Source organism: Nerophis lumbriciformis, linkage group LG18 (assembly GCF_033978685.3).
Source record: "Nerophis lumbriciformis linkage group LG18, RoL_Nlum_v2.1, whole genome shotgun sequence".
NCBI classification, from domain to species: Eukaryota; Metazoa; Chordata; class Actinopteri; order Syngnathiformes; family Syngnathidae; genus Nerophis; species Nerophis lumbriciformis.
The window spans coordinates 39057877-39074087 of NC_084565.2; the positions used below are offsets into that span (position 1 = coordinate 39057877).

Sequence of the window (16211 nt, forward strand, 5' to 3'; positions counted from 1 at the left end):
AGCTTCTGTATGCTAACATGTGAACGCTAGCTACATCTTTCTTTGGCTAACGACAGTAAAAATGTTTTTAAAGAGACCAATGTTAGTGTACGTAGCATGTTAGCGTACACCTGCTAACTTGTGAATGTTAACTACATCTTTTTTTGACTAACTACAATAAAAGTGTTTTTAACGTGATAATAGACTATTGTTAGCGTACGTAGCTCCTGTCTGCTAACTTATAATAGCTACCTACATCTTTCTTTGGCTAACTACGGTAAAAGTGACAATAGACCAATTCCAACCATTCTTAGCTCATTTCTGCTAACTAATGAATGCTAGCTACGTCTTTCTTTGGCTGTTGTTGTTGTAAAAAAAAAAAACTATTTTATTGGGACAATATACCAATGTTAGCATTCTTAGCTCCAGTCTGCTAATTAGGTAATCCTAGCAACATCTTTCTTTGGCTAACTACGGTAAAAGTGTTTTTAAAGAGACCAATGTTAGCGTATGTAGCATGTTAGCGTAGATCTGCTAACTTGTGAATGTTAACTACATCTTTTTTTGTCTAACTACAATAAAAGTGTTTTTAACGTGACAATAGACTAATGTTAGCGTACGTAGCTCCTGTCTGCTAACTTATAATAGCTACCTACATCTTTCTTTGGCTAACTACGGTAAAAGTGACAATAGACCAATTCCAACCATTCTTAGCTCATTTCTGCTGACTAATGAATGCTAGCTACGTCTTTCGTTGGCTATTGTTATTGTAAAAAATATATATATTTTATTGGGACAATATACCAATGTTAGCATTCTTAGCTCCAGTCTGCTAATTAGGTAATCCTAGCAACATCTTTCTTTGGCTAACTACAGTAAAAGTGTTTTTAAAGAGACCAATGTTAGCGTACGTAGCATGTTAGCGTACACCTGCTAACTTGTGAATGTTAACTGCATCTTTTTTTGACTAACTACAATAAAAGTGTTTTTAATGTGACTATAGACTAATGTTAGCGTACGTAGCTCCTGGCTGCTAACTTATAATAGCTACCTACATCTTTCTTTGGCTAACTACGGTAAAAGTGACAATAGACCAATTCCAACCATTCTTAGCTCATTTCTGCTAACTAATGAATGCTAGCTCTTTCTTTGGCTAACTATAGTAAAAGTGTTGTTTTGGCGACAAGACACCAATAATAGTGTACTTAGCAGTCTGCTAACTTGTTAATGCTAGCTACATCTTTCTCTGGTTAACTAAAATAAGAGTGTTTTTTGGCGGCAAGAGACCAATGTTAGCGTACTTAGCAGTCTGCTAACAAGTGTATGCTAACTACATCTTTCTCTGATTAACCAAAATAAGAGTGTTTTTTGGCAACAAGAGACCAATGTTAGCATACTTGGCTCCCGTCTGCTAACTTGTTAATGCTAACTACATCTTTCTTTGGTTAACTAAAATAAGAGTGTTTTTTGGCGAAAAGAGACCAATGTTAGCATACTTAGCAGTCTGCTAACTTGTTAATGCTAGCTACATATTTCTTTGGTTAAATCAATTAAGAGTGTTTTTTGGCGACAAGAGACCAATGTTAGCGTGCTTAGCAGTCTGCTAACTAGTTAATGCTAACTATATCTTTCTTTGGTTAACTAAAATAAGAGTGTTTTTTTGGCGGCAAGAGACCAATGTTAGCATTCCAATTCCAACCATTCTTAGCTCATTTCTGCTAACTAATGAATGCTAGCTACGTCTTTCTTTGGCTGTTGTTGTTTTAAAAAAAAACAAACTATTTTATTGGGACTTTCTTTGGCTAACTACGGTAAAAGTGACAATAGACCAATTCCAACCATTCTTAGCTCATTTCTGCTGACTAATGAATGCTAGCTACGTCTTTCGTTGGCTATTGTTATTGTAAAAAAAAAAAAAATATATATTTTATTGGGACAATATACCAATGTTAGCATTCTTAGCTCCAGTCTGCTAATTAGGTAATCCTAGCAACATCTTTCTTTGGCTAACTACAGTAAAAGTGTTTTTAAAGCGACCAATGTTAGCGTATGTAGCATGTTAGCGTAGATCTGCTAACTTGTGAATGTTAACTACATCTTTTTTTGACTAACTACAATAAAAGTGTTTTTAATGTGACTATAGACTAATGTTAGCGTACGTAGCTCCTGTCTGCTAACTTATAATAGCTACCTACATCTTTCTTTGGCTAACTACGGTAAAAGTGACAATAGACCAATTCCAACCATTCTTAGCTCATTTCTGCTGACTAATGAATGCTAGCTCTTTCTTTGGCTAACTATAGTAAAAGTGTTGTTTTGGCGACAAGACACCAATAATAGTGTACTTAGCAGTCTGCTAACTTGTTAATGCTAGCTACATCTTTCTCTGGTTAACTAAAATAAGAGTGTTTTTTGGCGGCAAGAGACCAATGTTAGCGTACTTAGCAGTCTGCTAACAAGTGTATGCTAACTACATCTTTCTCTGATTAACCAAAATAAGAGTGTTTTTTGGCAACAAGAGACCAATGTTAGCATACTTGGCTCCCGTCTGCTAACTTGTTAATGCTAACTACATCTTTCTTTGGTTAACTCAAATAAGAGTGTTTTTTGGCGAATAGAGACCAATGTTAGCGTACTTAGCAGTCTGCTAACTTGTTAATGCTAGCTACATATTTCTTTGGTTAAATCAATTAAGAGTGTTTTTTGGCGACAAGAGAGCAATGTTAGCGTGCTTAGCAGTCTGCTAACTAGTTAATGCTAACTACATCTTTCTTTGGTTAACTAAAATAAGAGTGTTTTTTGGCGAAAAGAGACCAATGTTAGCGTACTTAGCAGTCTGCTAACTTGTTAATGCTAACTACATCTTTCTTTGGTTAACTAAAATAAGAGTGTTTTTTTGGCGGCAAGAGACCAATGTTAGCATTCCAATTCCAACCATTCTTAGCTCATTTCTGCTAACTAATGAATGCTAGCTACTTCTTTCTTTGGCTGTTGTTGTTGTAAAAAAAACGAACTATTTTATTGGGACAATATACCAATGTTAGCATTCTTAGCTCCAGTCTGCTAATTAGGTAATCCTAGCAACATCTTTCTTTGGCTAACTACAGTAAAAGTGTTTTTAAAGAGACCAATGTTAGCGTACGTAGCATGTTAGCGTACACCTGCTAACTTGTGAATGTTAACTACATCTTTTTTTGACTAACTACAATAAAAGTGTTTTTAACGTGATAATAGACTAGTGTTAGCGTACGTAGCTCCTGTCTGCTAACTTATAATAGCTACCTACATGTTTCTTTGGCTAACTACGGTAAAAGTGACAATAGACCAATTCCAACCATTCTGAGCTAATTTCTGCTAACTAATGAATGCTAGCTACGTCTTTCTTTGGCTATTGTTATTGTATAAAAAAACGTAGCTATTTTATTGGTACAATATACCAATGTTAGCATTCTTAGCTCCAGTCTGCTAATTAGGTAATCCTAGCAACATCTTTCTTTGGCTAACTACAGTAAAAGTGTTTTTAAAGCGATAATAGCGTTCTTCGCACTCGTCTGCTAACTATAGAACGGTAGCGACATCTTTCTTTGGCTAACTACAATAAAAGTGTTTTTAAAGAGACCAATGTTAGCGTATGTAGCAGCGTATGTAGCATGTTAGCGTAGATCTGCTAACTTGTGAATGTTAACTACATCTTTTTTTGACTAACTACAATAAAAGTGTTTTTAACGTGATAATAGACTAATGTTAGCGTACGTAGCTCCGTAGGTAGCTACTATAAGTTAGCAGACAGGAGCTACGTACGCTAACACTAGTCTATTATCACGTTAAAAACACTTTTATTGTAGTTAGTCAAAAAAAGATGTAGTTAACATTCACAAGTTAGCAGGTGTACGCTAACATGCTACATAAGCTAACATTGGTCTCTTTAAAAACACTTTTACCGTAGTTAGCCAAAGAAAGATGTTGCTATCGTTCTAAAGTTAGCAGACAAGATGTTGCTATCGTTCTGAAGTTAGCAGACAAGCGCGAAGAACGCTATTGTCGCTTTAAAAACACTTTTATTGTAGTTAGCTAAAGAAAGATGTTGCTAGGATTACCTAATTAGCAGACTGGAGCTAAGAATGCTAACATTGGTATATTGTCCCAACAAAATAGCTCCTTTTTTTTACAATAACAATAGCCAACGAAAGACGTAGCTAGCATTCATTAGTCAGCAGAAATGAGCTAAGAATGGTTGGAATTGGTCTATTGTCACTTTTACCGTAGTTAGCCAAAGAAAGATGTAGGTAGCTATTAAGATGTTGTTAATATTACCTAATTAGCAGACTGGAGCTAAGAATGCTAACATTGGTATATTGTCCCAATAAAATAGCTACGTTTTTTTTTTACAATAACAATAGCCAAAGAAAGACGTAGCTAGCATTCATTAGTTAGCAGAAATGAGCTAAGAATGGTTGGAATTGGTCTATTGTCACTTTTACCGTAGTTAGCCAAATAAAGATGTAGGTAGCAATTATAAGTTAGCAGACAGGAGCTACTTATAGTACCTACGTCTTTCTTTGGCTGTTGTTGTTGTAAAAAAAAAAGAACTATTTTATTGGGACAATATACCAATGTTAGCATTCTTAGCTCCAGTCTGCTAATTAGGTAATCCTAGCAACATCTTTCTTTGGCTAACTACAGTAAAAGTGTTTTTAAAGCGACAATAGCTTGTCTGCTAACTTCAGAACGGTAGCAACATCTTTCTTTGTTTAAGTACAATAAAAGTGTTTTTAAAGAGACCAATGTTAGCGTACGTAGCATGTTAGCGTACACCTGCTAACTTGTGAATGTTAACTACATCTTTTTTTGACTAACTACAATAAAAGTGTTTTTAACGTGATAATAGACTAATATTAGCGTACGTAGCTCCTGTCTGCTAACTTATAATAGCTACCTACATCTTTCTTTGGCTAACTACGATAAAACCATTCTTAGCTCATTTCTGCTAACTAATGAATGCTAGCTACGTCTTTCTTTGGCTATTGTTAATGTAAAAAAAACAACTATTTTATTGGGACAATATACCAATGTTAGCATTCTTAGCTCCAGTCTGCTAATTAGGTAATCCTAGCAACATCTTTCTTTGGCTAACTACAATAAAAGTGTTTTTAAAGCGACAATAGCGTTCTTCGCGCTTGTCTGCTAACTTCAGAACGATAGCAACATCTTTCTTTGGCTAACTACAGTAAAAATGTTTTTAAAGAGACCAATGTTAGCGTATGTAGCATGTTAGCGTAGATCTTCTAACTTGTGAATGTTAACTACATCTTTTTTTGACTAACTACAATAAAAGTGTTTTTAACGTGACTATAGACTAATGTTAGCGTACGTAGCTCCTGGCTGCTAACTTATAATAGCTACCTACATCGTTCTTTGGCTAACTACGGTGAAACCATTCTTAGCTCATTTCTGCTAACTAATGAATGCTAGCTACGTCTTTCTTTGGCTATTGTTATTGTAAAAAAAAAATATATATATATTTTATTGGGACAATATACCAATGTTAGCATTCTTAGCTCCAGTCTGCTAATTAGGTAATCCTAGCAACATCTTTCTTTGACTAACTACAATAAAAGTGTTTTTAAAGAGACCAATGTTAGCGTATGTAGCATGTTAGCGTAGATCTTCTAACTTGTGAATGTTAACTACATCTTTTTTTGACTAACTACAATAAAAGTGTTTTTAACGTGACAATAGACTAATGTTAGCGTACGTAACTCCTGTCTGCTAACTTATAATAGCTACCTACATCTTTCTTTGGCTAATTACGGTAAAAGTGACAATAGACCAATTCCAACCATTCTTAGCTCATTTCTGCTAACTAATGAATGCTAGCTACGTCTTTCTTTGGCTATTGTTAATGTAAAAAAAACAACTATTTTATTGGGACAATATACCAATGTTAACATTCTTAGCTCCAGTCTGCTAATTAGGTAATCCTAGCAACATCTTTCTTTAGCTAACTACAATAAAAGTGTTTTTAAAGCGACAATAGCGTTCTTCGCGCTTGTCTGCTAACTTCAGAACGATAGCAACATCTTTCTTTGGCTAACTACGGTAAAAGTGTTTTTAAAGAGACCAATGTTAGCGTATGTAGCATGTTAGCGTACACCTGCTAACTTGTGAATGTTAACTACATCTTTTTTTGACTAACTACAATAAAAGTGTTTTTAACGTGATAATAGACTAATGTTAGCGTACGTAGCTCCTGTCTGCTAACTTATAGTAGCTACCTACATCGTTCTTTGGCTAACTACGGTAAAACCATTCTTAGCTAATTTCTGCTAACTAATGAATGCTAGCTCTTTCTTTGGCTAACTATAGTAAAAGTGTTGTTTTGGCGACAAGACACCAATAATAGTGTACTTAGCAGTCTGCTAACTTGTTAATGCTAGCTACATCTTTCTCTGGTTAACTAAAATAAGAGTGTTTTTTGGCGACAAGAGACCAATGTTAGCGTACTTAGCAGTCTGCTAACAAGTGTATGCTAACTACATCTTTCTCTGATTAACCAAAATAAGAGTGTTTTTTGGTAACAAGAGACCAATGTTAGCATACTTGGCTCCCGTCTGCTAACTTGTTAATGCTAACTACATCTTTCTTTGGTTAACTAAAATAAGAGTGTTTTTTGGCGAATAGAGACCAATGTTAGCGTACTTAGCAGTCTGCTAACTTGTTAATGCTAGCTACATATTTCTTTGGTTAAATCAATTAAGAGTGTTTTTTGGCGACAAGAGAGCAATGTTAGCGTGCTTAGCAGTCTGCTAACTAGTTAATGCTAACTACATCTTTCTTTGGTTAACTAAAATAAGAGTGTTTTTTGGCGAATAGAGACCAATGTTAGCGTACTTAGCAGTCTGCTAACTTGTTAATGCTAACTACATCTTTCTTTGGTTAACTAAAATAAGAGTGTTTTTTTGGCGGCAAGAGACCAATGTTAGCATTCCAATTCCAACCATTCTTAGCTAATTTCTGCTAACTAATGAATGCTAGCTACGTCTTTCTTTGGCTGTTGTTGTTGTAAAAAAAACGAACTATTTTATTGGGACAATATACCAATGTTAGCATTCTTAGCTCCAGTCTGCTAATTAAGTAATCCTAGCAACATCTTTCTTTGGCTAACTACAGTAAAAGTGTTTTTAAAGAGACCAATGTTAGCGTATGTAACATGTTAGCGTAGATCTGCTAACTTGTGAATGTTAACTACATCTTTTTTTACTAACTACAATAAAAGTGTTTTTAACGTGACTATAGACTAATGTTAGCGTACATAGCTCCTGGCTGCTAACTTATAATAGCTACCTACATCTTTCTTTGGCTAACTACGGTAAAACCATTCTTAGCTCATTTCTGCTAACTAATGAATGCTAGCTACGTCTTTCGTTGGCTATTGTTATTGTAAAAAAAAACGTAGCTATTTTATTGGGACAATATACCAATGTTAGCATTCTTAGCTCCAGTCTGCTAATTAGGTAATCCTAGCAACATCTTTCTTTGGCTAACTACAGTAAAAGTGTTTTTAAAGAGACCAATGTTAGCGTATGTAGCATGTTAGCGTACACCTGCTAACTTGTGAATAGTAACTACATATTTTTTTGACTAACTACAATAAAAGTGTTTTTAATGTGACTATACACTAATGTTAGCGTACGTAGCTCCTGGCTGCTAACTTATAATAGCTACCAACATCGTTCTTTGGCTAACTACGGTAAAAGTGACAATAGACCAATTCCAACCATTCTTAGCTCATTTCTGCTAACTAATGAATGCTAGCTACGTCTTTCGTTGGCTATTGTTATTGTAAAAAAAAAGCTATTTTATTGGGACAATATACCAATGTTAGCATTCTTAGCTCCAGTCTGCTAATTAGGTAATCCTAGCAACATCTTTCTTTGGCTAACTACAATAAAAGTGTTTTTAAAGAGACCAATGTTAGCGTACGTAGCATGTTAGCGTACACCTGCTAACTTGTGAATGTTAACTACATCTTTTTTTGACTAACTACAATAAAAGTGTTTTTAACGTGATAATAGACTATTGTTAGCATACGTAGCTCCTGTCTGCTAACTTATAATAGCTACCTACATCGTTCTTTGGCTAACTACGGTAAAAGTGACAATCGACCAATTCCAACCATTCTTAGCTCATTTCTGCTAACTAATGAATGCTAGCTCTTTCTTTGGCTAACTATAGTAAAAGTGTTGTTTTGGCGACAAGAGACCAATAATAGTGTACTTAGCAGTCTGCTAACTTGTTAATGCTAGCTACATCTTTCTCTGGTTAACTAAAATAAGAGTGTTTTTTGGCGACAAGAGACCAATAATAGCGTACTTAGCAGTCTGCTAACTAGTGTATGCTAACTACATCTTTTTTTGGTTAACCAAAATAGGAGTGTTTTTTGGCAACAAGAGACCAATGTTAGCATACTTGGCTCCCGTCTGCCAACTTGTTAATGCTAACTACATCTTTCTCTGGTTAACTAAAATAAGAGTGTTTTTTGGCGACAAGAGACCAATGTTAGCGTACTTAGCAGTCTGCTAACTTGTTAATGCTAACTACATCTTTCTTTGGTTAACTAAAATAGGAGTGTTTTTTTGGCGACAAGAGACCAATGTTAGCGTACTTAGCAGTCTGCTAACTTGTTAATGCTAACTACATCTTTCTTTGGTTAACTAAAATAAGAGTGTTTTTTGGGCGGCAAGAGACCAATGTTAGCATTCCAATTCCAACCATTCTTAGCTCATTTGTGCTAACTAATGAATGCTAGCTACGTCTTTCTTTGGCTATTGTTAATATAAAAAAAACTAACTATTTTATTGGGACAATATACCAATGTTAGCATTCTTAGCTCCAGTCTGCTAATTAGGTAATCCTAGCAACATCTTTCTTTGGCTAACTACAGTAAAAGTGTTTTTAAAGAGACCAATGTTAGCGTACGTAGCATGTTAGCGTACACCTGCTAACTTGTGAATGTTAACGACATCTTTTTTTGACTAACTACAATAAAAGTGTTTTTAACGTGATAATAGACTAATGTTAGCGTACGTATCTCCTGTCTGCTAACTTATAATAGCTACCTACATCTTTCTTTGGCTAACTACGGTAAAAGTGACAATAGACCAATTCCAACCATTCTTAGCTCATTTCTGCTGACTAATGAATGCTAGCTACGTCTTTCGTTGGCTATTGTTATTGTAAAATATATATATATTTTATTGGGACAATATACCAATGTTAGCATTCTTAGCTCCAGTCTGCTAATTAGGTAATCCTAGCTACATCTTTCTTTGGCTAACTACAGTAAAAGTGTTTTTAAAGAGACCAATGTTAGCGTACGTAGCATGTTAGCGTAGATCTGCTAACTTGTGAATGTTAACTACATCTTTTTTTGACTAACTACAATAAAAGTGTTTTTAATGTGACTATAGACTAATGTTAGCGTACGTAGCTCCTGGCTGCTAACTTATAATAGCTACCTACATCTTTCTTTGGCTAACTACAGTAAAAGTATTTTTAAAGCGACAATAGCGTTCTTCGCACTCGTCTGCTAACTATAGAACGGTAGCAACATCTTTCTTTGGCTAACTACAGTACACGTTTTTTTAAGGCATCAATCAACCAATATAGCGTACTTGGCTCCTGTCTGCTAACTAGTGTATGCTAACTACATCTTTTTTTGGTTAACTAAAATAAGAGTGTTTTTTGGCGACAAGAGACCAATGTTAGCATACTTGGCTCCCGTCTGCTAACGTGTTAATGCTAACTACATCTTTCTTTGTTTAACTAAAATAAGAGAGTTTTTTTGCGACAAGAGACCAATCTTAGCGTACTTAGCAGTTTGCTAACTTGTTAATGCTAGCTACATCTTTCTTTGGCTAACTACAGTAGAAGTGTTTTTGGCGACAGTAGACCAATGTTAGCATACTTAGCAGTCTGCTAACTTGTTAATGCTAGCTACATCTGTCTTTGGCTAACTACAGTAAAAGTGTTTTTGGCGACAGTAGACCAATGCTAGCATATTAGCAGTCTGCTAACTTGTTAATTCTAGCTACATCTTTCTTTGGCTAACTAAAGTAAAAGTGTTTTTGGCAAAAGTAGACCAATGTTAGCATACTTAGCAGTGTGCTAACTATTTAATGCTAACTACATCTTTCTTTGGCTAACTACAGTAGAAGTGTTTTTGGCGACAGTAGACCAATGTTAGCGTATTAGCAGTTTGCTAACTTGTTAACGCTAGCTACATCTTTCTTTGGCTAACTAAAGTAAAAGTGTTTTTGGCAAAAGTAGATCAATGTTAGCATACTTAGCAGGTTGCTAACTTGTTAATGCTAACTACATCTTTCTTTGGCTAACTACAGTACAAGTGTTTTTGGCGACAGTAGACCAATGTTAGCGTATTAGCAGTTTGCTAACTTGTTAATGCTAACTACATCTTTCTTTGTTTAACTAAAATAAGAGTGTTTTTTTGCGACAAGAGACCAATCATAGCGTACTTAGCAGTTTACTAACTTGTTAATGCTAGCTACATCTTTCTTTGGCTAACTACAGTAGAAGTGTTTTTGGCGACAGTAGACCAATGTTAGCATACTTAGCAGTCTGCTAACTTGTTAATGCTAGCTACATCTTTCTTTGGCTAACTACAGTAAAAGTGTTTTTGGCGACAGTAGACCAATGTTAGCGTATTAGCAGTCTGCTAACTTGTTAATGCTAGCTACATCTTTCTTTGGCTAACTACAGTAAAAGTGTTTTTGGCGACAGTAGACCATTGTTAGCGTATTAGCAGTCTGCTAACTTGTTAATTCTAGCTACATCTTTATTTGGCTAACTACAGTAAAAGTGTTTTTGGCGACAAGAGACCAATGTTAGCGTACTCAGCAGTCTGTTAACTTGTTAATGCTAACTACACGTTTTTTTTAGCTCTACAATACACGTTTTTTAAAGGTGACAAAAGACTAATGTTAGCATAGTTAGCTCCCACATGTTAACTTGTTAGCGCTAGCTACATCTTTCTTTGACTGACTACAGTAGAAGTGTTTTTGGCGACAGTAGACCAATGTTAGCATACTTAGCAGTCTGCTAACTTGTTAATGCTAGCTACATCTTTCTTTGGCTAACTATAGTAAAAGTGTTTTTTTGGCGACAAGAGACCAATAATAGCGTACTTAGCAGTCTGCTATCTTGTTAATGCTAGCTACATCTTTTTTTTGTTAACTAAAATAAGAGTGTTTTCTGGCAACAAGAGACCAATGTTAGCATACTTGGCTCCCGTCTGCTAACGTGTTAATGCTAACTACATCTTTCTTTGTTTAACTAAAATAAGAGTGTTTTTTTGCGACAAGAGACCAATGTTAGCGTACTTAGCAGTTTGCTAACTTGTTAATGTTAGCTACATCTTTCTTTGGCTAACTACAGTAGAAGTTTTTTTGGCGACAGTAGACCAATGTTAGCATACTTAGCAGTCTGCTAACTTGTTAATGCTAACCACATCTTTCTTTGGCTAACTATAGTAAGTGTTTTTTTGGCGACAAGTGACCAATGTTAGCGTACTTAGCAGTCTGCTAACTTGTTAATGCTAGCTACAGCTTTCTCTGGTTAACTAAAATAAGAGTGTTTTTTTTGCAACAAGAGACCAATGTTAGTATACTTAGCAGTCTGCTAACTTGTTAATTCTAGCAACATCTTTCTTTGGCTAACTACAGTAGAAGTGTTTTTGGCCTCAGTAGACCAATGTTAGCATACTTAGCAGTCTGCTAACTTGTTAATGCTAACCACATCTTTCTTTGGCTAACTATAGTAAGTGTTTTTTTGGCGACAAGTGACCAATGTTAGCGTACTTAGCAGTCTGCTAACTTGTTAATGCTAGCTACATCTTTCTTTGGCTAACTACAGTAAAAGTGTTTTTGGCGACAGTAGACCAATGTTAGCGTATTAGCAGTTTGCTAACTTGGTAATGCTAGCTACATCTTTCTTTGGCTAACTACAGTAAAAGTGTTTTTGGCGACAGTAGACCAATGTTAGCGTATTAGCAGTCTGCTAACTTGTTAATTCTAGCTACATCTTTCTTTGGCTAACTACAGTAAAAGTGTTTTTGGCAAAAGTAGACCAATGTTAGCATACTTAGCAGTGTGCTACCTTGTTAATGCTAACTACACGTTTTTTTAGCTCTACAATACATGTTTTTTAAAGGTGACAAAAGACTAATGTTAGCATAGTTAGCTCCCACATGTTAACTTGTTAGCGCCAGCTACATCTTTCTTTGACTGACTACAGTAGAAGTGTTTTTAAGGCGACAATAGACCAATGTTAGCATACTTAGCAGTTTGCTAACTTGTTAATGCTAGCTACATCTTTCTTTGGCTAACTACAGTAAAAGTGTTTTTGGCGACAGTAGACCAATGTTAGCGTATTAGCAGTCTGCTAACTTGTTAATGCTGGCTACATCTTTCTTTGGCTAACTAAAGTAAAAGTGTTTTTGGCAAAAGTAGACCAATGTTAGCACGCTGCTGCCATTTTATAGAATTTTATTCCATGGAACAATCTATAGAACTTTCAGCAGATAAAGGATAATGTCTATAGAATTTCTGTTAGACATTCTATAGAATGCCCAGTTCTATAGAACAATCTATGGACTTTTCATCAGATAATGTAATGTCTATAGAATCTCTATAGGATATTCTATAGAATTCCCAGCTCTATAGAACAGTGAAAAGACCTTCCAGCACATGAAGCTGATGTCTATAGAATTTCTATAGAATTTTGAATACATATTCTATAGAATCTTCAGTTCTAAAGAAATTCCGACGAAATTCTATAGCGTTCTATATATTTCTATAGAGATTCTATAGAACATTTTTTGCAGGGTTAGCAGTTTGCTAACTTGTTAATGCTAACTACACATTTTTTTTAGCTCTCTACAATACACGTTTTTTAAAGGTGACAAAAGACTAATGTTAGCATAGTTAGCTCCCACGTGTTAACTTGTTAGCGCCAGCTACATCTTTCTTTGACTGACTACAGTAGAAGTGTTTTTAAGGCGACAATCGACCAATGTTAGCATACTTAGTTCCCGCCTGCTAACTTGTGAACGCCCAGTCGGTGTTAGCATAGCAGCTAAAAAGGCCCAGCTTGTCGGGCTTTTGTTGACGCTAACAATTGCTTGTTAGCACGCGCTCAACTAAATTGACGGCGTTAGCATGACAAGGTTGGCTAATTACATCAATGACTGGTGTGCTAACAACAAGAACAAAGACTTGACGGTTGAAGCTCGGGGGCGTGAACGCGAATAGACCGGCGCTATTTTTACGTCCTTTTATGGCGGCGCTCGGTATGTACGCCATTCTTTGTTACGCGCTAACGTGGCTGCAGGCTGCATGAAGAAAGATGCACAAAGTAGTTCATAGTCTCAGCGTGCACCAACATCAAAATAATATATATACACAACACAGTCATAATCATGAAGAGGACAAATAATATTTCCATGCATTTTCTACTGTTTATCTGAAGTCGTGTCTAAGCAGAGAAGCTCAGACTTATTATTATGGGCCTGCTGTAGCAGTCAATGCAGCCCATATTATTATTGCTCATACTTCAAACTTTATAATAATATTATAGTTCCCCACATATGTTATACCGTCTGAAAGGTGTAATTCGCACTGATGGCGGAAATCAAAATTTAGAACATTTCGTGTTACCATGGCAACGCTATTCACGAACAAATCACAAAATGGGCCAATTGATTGGGTATGGCGCTTTGGTCTAATACGAGACGAACCTGCCAACGAACCCCCACATGTGTTATACCGTCGGAAAGGTCAACTTTCCGCCTACGGGCGTATTTTAAATTGGGAACATTTCAAGTTTCAATGGCCACGCTATTCCAATTTAACAAAAAAATGTGCCAATTTTTTGGACAAAAATAGGCCAATTGAATGGGTACGCCTATTTTGTCTAATACGAGACGAACCGGCCAACGAACCCCCACATATGTTATACCCTCGGAAAGGTGTCGTTCGCGCCAATGGCGGAAATCGAAATTTAGAACATTTTGTGTTACCATGGCAACGCTATTCACGAACAAATCACAAAATGGGCCAATTGATTAGGTATGGCGCTTTGGTCTAATACGAGATGAACCGGCCAACGTAACCCCACATATGTTATACCGTCGGAAGGGTCTCATTCGCGCTGATGGCGGAAATCAAAATTTAGAACATTTCGTGTTACCATGGCAACGCTATTCACGAACAAATCAAAGAATGGGCCAATTGATTAGGTATGGCGTTTTGGTCTGATACGAGACGAACCGGCCAACGAACCCCTACATGTGTTATACCGTCGGAAAGGTCAACTTTCCGCCTACGGGCGTATTTAAAATTGGGAACATTTCAAGTTTCAATGGCCCCGCTATTCTAATTTAACAAAAAAATGTGCCAATTTTTTGGGCAAAAAATAGGCCAATTGAATGGGTACGCCTATTTTGTGTAATACGAGACGAACCGGCCAATGAACCCCCACATATGTCATACCGTCGGAAAGGTCTCGTTCGCGCCAATGGCGGAAATCGAAATTTAGAACATTTCGTGTTACCATGGCAACGCTATTCACGAACAAATCACAAAATGGGCGAATTGATTAGGTATGGCGCTTTGGTCTAATTCGAGACGAACCGGCCAACGTCACCCCCACATATGTTATACCCTCGGAAAGGTGTCATTCGCGCTGATGGCGGAAATCGAAATTTAGAACATTTCGTGTTACCATGGCAACGCTATTCACGAACAAATCAAAGAATGGGCCAATTGATTAGGTATGGCGCTTTGGTCTAATACAAGACGAACCTGCCAACAAACCCCCACATGTGTTATACCGTCGGAAAGGTCAACTTTCCGCCTATGGAACATTTCAAGTTTCAATGGCCACGATATTCCAATTTAACAAAAAAATGTGCCAATTTTTTGGGCAAAAATAGGCCAATTGAATGGGTACGCCTATTTTGTCTAATACGAGACAAACCGGCCAACGAACCCCCACATATGTTATACCCTCGGAAAGGTCTCGTTCGCGCCAATGGCGGAAATCAAAATTTATGATATTTCGTGTTACCATGGCAACGCTATTCACGAACAAATCACAAAATGGGCCAATTGATTAGGTATGGCGCTTTGGTCTAATACGAGATGAACCGGCCAACGTAACCCCACATATGTTATACCGTCGGAAAGGTGTCATTCGCGCTGATGGCGGAAATCAAAATTTAGAACATTTCGTGTTACCATGGCAACGCTATTCACGAACAAATCAAAGAATGGGCCAATTGATTAGGTATGGCGCTTTGGTCTGATACAAGACGAACCGGCCAACGAACCCCCACATGTGTTATACCGTCGGAAAGGTCAACTTTCCGCCTACGGGCGTATTTTAAATTGGGAACATTTCAAGTTTCAATGGCCACGCTATTCCAATTTAACCAAAAAAATGTGCCAATTTTTGGGGCAAAAATAGGCCAATTGAATGGGTACGCCTATTTTGTCTAATACGAGACGAACCGGCCAACGAACCCCCACATGTGTTATACCGTCGGAAAGGTCTCGTTCGTGCCAATGGCGGAAATCGAAATTTAGAACATTTCGTGTTACAATGGCAACGCTATTCACAAACAAATCACAAAATGGGCCAATTGATTAGGTATGGCGCTTTGGTCTAATACGAGATGAACCGGCCAACGTAACCCCACATATGTTATACCCTCGGAAAGGTGTCATTTGCGCTGATGGCGGAAATCAAAATTTAGAACATTTCGTGTTACCATGGCAACGCTATTCACGAACAAATCAAAGAATGGGCCAATTGATTAGGTATGGCGCTTTGGTCTGATACGAGACGAACCGGCCAACGAACCCCCACATGTGTTATACCCTCGGAAAGGTCAACTTTCCGCCTACGGGGGTATTTTAAATTTAGAACATTTCAAGTTTCAATGGCCCCGCTATTCCAATTTAACAAAAAAATGTGCCAATTTTTTGGACAAAAATAGGCCAATTGAATGGGTACGCCTATTTTGTCTAATACGAGACGAACCGGCCAACGAACCCCCACATATGTTATACCCTCGGAAAGGTCTCGTTCGCGCCAATGGCGGAAATCGAAATTTAGAACATTTCGTGTTACCATGGCAACGCTATTCACGAACA

At 36.8% G+C, this 16211-nt stretch overlaps 1 protein-coding gene across 1 annotated transcript in view; it reads left to right on the plus strand.

The window, feature by feature from the left end:
- The window catches only part of sned1 (sushi, nidogen and EGF-like domains 1), a 163142-nt gene that overhangs the window by 133950 nt on the left and 12981 nt on the right, over window positions 1-16211 (plus strand). The window lies entirely within an intron of this gene.